Source organism: Helianthus annuus, chromosome 2, assembly GCF_002127325.2.
Source record: "Helianthus annuus cultivar XRQ/B chromosome 2, HanXRQr2.0-SUNRISE, whole genome shotgun sequence".
Classification (NCBI taxonomy): Eukaryota; Viridiplantae; Streptophyta; class Magnoliopsida; order Asterales; family Asteraceae; genus Helianthus; species Helianthus annuus.
The window spans coordinates 65,935,480-65,942,220 of record NC_035434.2 but is presented as its reverse complement, the minus strand read 5'-3'; positions in this window follow the sequence as shown (position 1 = coordinate 65,942,220).

Sequence of the window (6,741 nt, the reverse complement as noted above, 5' to 3'; positions counted from 1 at the left end):
AATTTTTACGTTCCTCGGAAAGGAGAGCAGCTTCAGCTTCCGCTTTTCTTTTCCAACCAGCAACAGACCATTCCTCAGTCTTGCGCTCAGCCTCAAACTTGGCTTGATCATCTTTTAATTTAGCCATCAATTGAGCCAGACGTCTCTCATCTTTGGCAAATTTCTTCCGAGACGCCATAAAGGATTCCTGCTCCTTATGCATGCTATACCACTCACGTACTATGCGGTGAGTGGTAGAGACATGAGAAGCAGTTTCTGCACAATAAGACTGGAAGGTCTACTCGTAAGATCGACCTTCCTGAAATTTTGATCTCCCCAGGTGGAAGTATCCCCTGCAACCAATCTTGGCACACATGCCAATCTGAGAAAGTATCACCTTTCTTTAAGTTCCAAACGGGGGCGTAAGGATCAGCAGCATCTTTCTCCGTATAAGTCCGATAATAGTAATCTCCCAAGGTTTCCTCTGGGCGGATCGGAGAATGTTTACTAATACCAGCAGACGAATCTTCCCCCTCAACTGTCACCTTCTCAACATGCTCCGACATAGTATCAGAAGGTTTAGGGGAATAAGTAGAACTGTTCTCAGTTGCCTCTTTCCCCAAATCTTGGGCAACCACCTCAGGGGTTGGGGGATTGTCAGCATCATTCACCACACTTGGATCAACACCAGCAGGCTTCTCAGCTTCAACAGTCTTCTCCACACCATCGTCTGCAACCTTTGTAGGTTTCAGCTGGTCAGCTACAGAAGCATGTGGAGGGGTGGAGGGAAGTTCTTCATTTTCCACAGATTGCAGTTCTGTAGGAATAGGAGCAACAGCAACCTCTGGGAAAATAAAAATCCGTAAGGATATAGTCCACATAAGGAAAACAAAGAAAGACGCCACTTACCAGGGACAGATTCCGTAACAAAGGCATCAAGATTTCCTTTTCTAGTAATTTTCTTCCTCTGAACCTTTTTAGGAGGTTGACCCTCCACGTCAGTATCAGTTTGTTTCCTTTTGCTTGCTCCCCTTTGCACCAAATGCTCAGGACTGGACTCCGGATCAATAGGATCCTCTGGGTTAGATGGAGGAATGTCAGCAGAGTCTTTTGGTTCTGGTTTAGGTCGCCTAATAGTAACTGCAGGCGCAAGACCCTCCAAAGTATCAGAAACCACCACATAATCACACCAGTGGTCAGAAGAATGGCGCATACCTTTCTTCTCCCCAACATTCTTAGCTTTAGAAGATTGAGTCTTCTCAGCATCACTCTTTTTCGGCGCAACATTACTAGTCGTCGCGCGTCTTTTCTTCTCAGGGCCTATGCCCAAATTTGACAACTCACCTATAAAGCGCAAAGAACAATTCACTCAGATGCGCAATGGTAAGTAAACAACAAACAGTATGCACAATCTTACCTATACCAGCAGCAGGCTGTTCAGACAAATCCGCATCCCGCGGAAGAGCAAAATTCCTCACAATACGATGGTACCAAAGCTCCTCGTCAGGCTTTTTCTTAATGGTACCCATCCTTCCTCTTCTCTTTTATATGCAACAACATACAACAAAACAACTGCAAGAAAAGGGGAAACATGTTCAAAAAAAAGGGGGGAAGAAAGATAAAAAGGAGAAAACCCAATCATAACATGACCTCCCTCCGTATACACCGGCTTGTCGTCCCGGTCCATCTTCCAGTTTAAACTCATACTAGCTCCGACAAGGGCTTTCTCCAGCAGAACAATGTTAGGAATTTCCTTCAAATCTTGATACCAATTCTCGTCAGAAGGGGTCCGTGTTAGGCCCTAAAGTGTGAGACTGACGCATCAAATTAATACAACGGACTATGGTTACGAACTGGGCTTTACAGGGTTAGTCAGTATTAGGTTTTGGACCTTTATAGGTCACTTGGGCCAAGCTTTAGGCCATGTGGGAAGTGGGCTTGCCTAGGTATATAAACAAGATTTCTACTTGTTTTAGGGTTGGACATTCATAGTTACAATTTTCCTAGAGAGAGAGGCGATTTGGTGAAGAACACTTGTACTAGACGGTTTTGCTTTTCAAGTAATAGAATCGTGTGCAAGTGTTTAAAGGTGATTCGGTTTGTTCTTCGTTTCCGTATTGTGCTCTTTGATTTTCATATTTTTCGATTTATCTTGAATCATCTTGTGATTGGATTCCGCACTCTCACAAGATTGGTTGATATCATTGAAAGATCCGGTTATACGGGACTTACAATTGGTATCAGAGCCTTTAGAACCTATTCTAGGCTCGGTGTGATATCAAATATTCAAGATTTCGAATTTTCGTTCATCGCGTTCTTCGTGTTCTTCGTTGTGTTCTTTGAAATTTTATCAAAAATCTCTATATTTTGGTGATCTGTGATTCTTTGAACGTTGTTAGGATTTGAATTTTTTTTAAGTTTGAAAAGGATTTAATAATCCCATAATTTTCGAGATTTTGGTTAATAGGCTTTTGAAAAGGTTCTTTCTTTCCAAAATTTAAAAATAAATTTCAAACTTTCCATTCATTGTTCCTTATCCAATGGTTTCAAGTCACATGGTCAGTTACAAATGTTTTTGAATTGATGATCGCGACTCGCAACCACCTACACGATTTCGGTTCATCACGTTTGAGTCGCAACCACAAGTATTATATTCATTGTCTCGAGTCACCTCTGTTCATTATAATTCAACTTTCAAGTCGCAATCTCGAGTCGCAACCGCGTTTCTATTTGCAACTCAGTTTCGAAATCATCTCCGGTTATCATCACCATCAACGGCCACGATATATCACGCATCATCACTGATCATCATCACCGGACATCTTCAGCAACCCTCGTTGTCAGACCTGCAACTTCTTCTCCATCATCATCTTCTGTTCACCTTAGTCGTTCATCATCTCGCATATCGGTCCGACTCGCAACCTCCTCAGTCGCAACCAGGTTTCGAGTTGAAATACTTGGAGTCGCAACCGTCATTCCGAGTAGAGGTTGCAAGTTCTCAGTCGCAATCTAGCCAGTCGCAACCACCGTTCCGACTTGTACGGCTCGCAATCACCGTTCCGACTTCACCGACTCGCAACCTAGATTCCGAGTCGCAACCGAGATTTCGAATCAACATCATCATCGTTCTTCCTCTCCACTGTTCACCGACGTAACCCTCCGGTCATCATCTCCGGCGTCACCTCGGACCACCGTGTTTCTACCTCACTCACGTGTTTCGAATCAAAGTTCCGAGTTCCGACTCAAATCCTTTTCATCTCCGTCTCCGACCACCTCGTCTCACATCACAGTCATCTTATCCGGCTGCCGTTTCTTCTCCCGTCACCATTATATCTCCGACACTATTAATCATCTCCGTCAATCGATCACCTTCGTCATCACCACACCTCACTCTGTGCTGCGACCTCTAGGTTTTGTGTTTTTGGTGTTGGTTCTGTTGTTCATACGAAGAAGACGGACTTGGCGGCTGAAAATTGAATAGGGTTTTGGTTCGGTTTTGTGGTGTTCAACGAAGAAGACAGACAATTCATTTTGATTTAAATTAATAATTAATAATAATTATTATAATCTTAAAAATCATTTGTTAATCATTGCTATTATTAATAATATATTGATTAATCATTGGTTCATAATTACTTAATCATTGATAAACAATAATAATAGTAATAATAGTTTTGGTTATTATTTAATTAATTAATTTAAAAAAAAAAATGGGGTTTGTTTGTTTGGTGGTGAAATTGGTTTGACAGGTTTTTGAGGTGCGGTTTCAGAAAGCGGGTTCGATTGCGTGCAAAGTGTTTGATTTAGCGAGTACACGGGTTCTCGTTGGTTTGTGTTTTGAGGAGAAGATCAAAAGTGTCAACTACCCTCTGAAATTATGACATTCATCACTAAAGAAGACATACTTTCTGTCTTTTGCACTCCTGAGTGCCGAGGAAGGGTTGAGGCTTATAGGATACATAACGCTGAGCTAATCGAAGACTACAATGAAATTAAAAGGAAAAATTTCACTTTAACAAAAAACGAAAAACTTTTCAAAGAGAAAATCGAAGCTCAGCGTAAGGACATCGTTCAACTTAAGGATGATGTTAGTGTAGCCACAGCCCAACTTATTATGGTTAAAGAAAAACTATGTGAAGTGACTAAAGAACTGGAGGATGTCAGGGATAAATATCAAATAAATCAGTTGAACATTAAAAAATTTGATTCCTCTAGCAAATTAGTCAAAAACCTGTGTGATCAACAGCTAGCATACCATAAAAGGAAAGGGTTGGGATTGGGTTTTAATCAAGTTCCTCCTCCTTACAATGACAATTACACATACTTACCGATGACTGAGGAGGAATTGATGAATGAGAACAAGATGGCTTACGGTCCTAAAACTGATAAGTCATCAATCAACAGCAGACCTGTTGATAAAGGAGCGACTCCTTCGGTAAATCTTGTTTCAAAGGATACTTTTGATCCTAATGCTTTGTCTTCCCCTGCAGATGAAGTTAAAGTTGAAGGTGTTGTTGGAGATGAACAAGCATCAAGTTCCCCAGAAGATTCGGTTAAACAGGAGTTTTCATATGACATTTTTGGCTCATTTTTTCACTCTATGATTAATTTCAGGTCTAATGATTTGGGCGAAAACGTTGATGCTTGCGTAACAGAGAATGAATCGGCAACCGAAACGGATAAGCCAGCTGAAACATCTGATTCCAAACGCGAATCACCTGAAGCAGCTGATTCTGAGAAATTGGAATCAGTTGATTCTAGTGAATTCAGCTCAAGGATGTCATGTGCAGAACCATCTTGTGCTGATAATTTGTCTAATGATTCAGCTGAAGTCTCTACTAAAGTTTCTGGTATTTCTTCCGACAAATCAGAACTCTCCGATTCTGTCAAAGCTGATGACATGAAGGATGAAGAGAAGACAGATGTGAAAAAGGCTCCAAATGCGCAAGTTGAACAATCTGAACCTTCGGTTAGTGGTGAAAAGGTTCAGATCAAGCAACAAGAGCCAAAGCAAGCAGGAAAAGGACGCGGAAATAAGAAGCCTAAACATCAAAGACAAGCAGGCTCTCCACAGTCCTCAGCGGGCAGCAATAGTCATCAAAAGGCCCGTGATGTGAAAAATGCCTTTGTTAAGCCAGTCAGTAATGGCAAATGTGAAAAATATGCATTTGACTGTGCTAACAAAGTTTTTGGAAAGGCTGGTGAGATTTCTGAACAAAACTTGCAGTCTCATCAAAACAAGAAGAATCAGAAGAAATCTCCACCACAGAAGGCCCCTGCAAACGACAAGTACAGACATCCAAATTCATCCTCGTTTGCAAGAAATGTGCAAGGAAATCAAGCACAGAAAGGACCGGTTCGTCCTTCAGGGTCTTCAAGAGCAAATCCAGCTGATCAGAATGCATTCTACGTAAAGAGACAAACATGCTTCAATTGCGGCATTGCTGGTCACATTGCTCGAAATTGCACACATCGTCCCTACGTACCCTACTATATGCAAAATCAGAGGGTTACACCAAAGGGCAACTACCATTCTAAGCCAATGAAGGTATCTTCACCTAAGGCAATGAAGAATGTGAATCCCACGGTTAAACCTTCTGATGGGGATTGGAATGCTGCTAAAGCAAAAAGAAAACAAGCTTTGAAACCTACAAAAATTTCGAAAAATAACAAGGTTGATAAGCCAAATGTTTTGCAAAGGCATCTAAGAAACTAGAAAAGCCTAAACAAATTTGGAGAGCAAAACAAAAAGCAGCTACATCTCCAATCCTCGAGACAAAAGGGGACTTATGTTTGAAAGAAGTGTTTTATTTTGATGCTTCAGGAAATCCCAGGACCACGATGGCCTGGGTACCCATGTCTTACTAATCTCCTTACTTTTCAGGAACAACCAAGGAGGAGCTGTTGACAATCTCTGGAATGTTGATAGCGGTTGTTCCAGAGATAAAAACGGGTAACATTTCACTGTTGCAAAAAGTTCAAATTTTTTTTTTACAGATGATATGTTTCCTTTGGAGGAGATAAGAGAAGTAAGAAATGATCAGCAAAAGGTACCGTTTAAATTCAGTACTTTGATTTGAATTTGATTAGTCTTCAATCTGATGACAGAACGGTTAAGCAAAAATATTTTTCTCTTTTCTTTTTCTTAGTTTATATCTTTGTATATAAAGTGTCCTTTCTCTAGTAAATGGTAAATTTGCGCAAAAATCCAAGATTTATGCACAAATTTAGGGGGAGAGAGAGACATATATAGTGTTTAGGGGGAGAAAATGAGAAAAATACAAAAACATTAGAAAAATGAAAAAGCCAAAAAGAAAGATTGCATGATATGGGAAGTGAAATAAATGTTTGTGTTAAAAGGTTTGACTAACACATGTAAGGTGCCATAGCTGAAAAGACTAGGATCTACTGCGATATGTTGATAGGCTTGACGCTCAACATGATAAAAGATACTAAGTGATATAAACATAACGAACTATGTACCATGTGGGTAACATACCAACGGTGTATGATTTTATGGTCTTAAATCTTGCATTGATAGATAGCCAACATCTGAGGTTTCGGGTCTTTATATTGTTGAATCATCCGGGGATATCTTGGTTGTCCTTCTGCTTAGAACTAAAATTGTACATGACCCCAGGAAAGAAAGTCACTTGGAATTAGCTCATATCTATTTGAATGTCTGTATGTTTCCCGATACACACAATTTTGATCTAATTCTGAAATCTTCTCTGAAAAAGTCGTGTACCTCCTCTGCTGCAT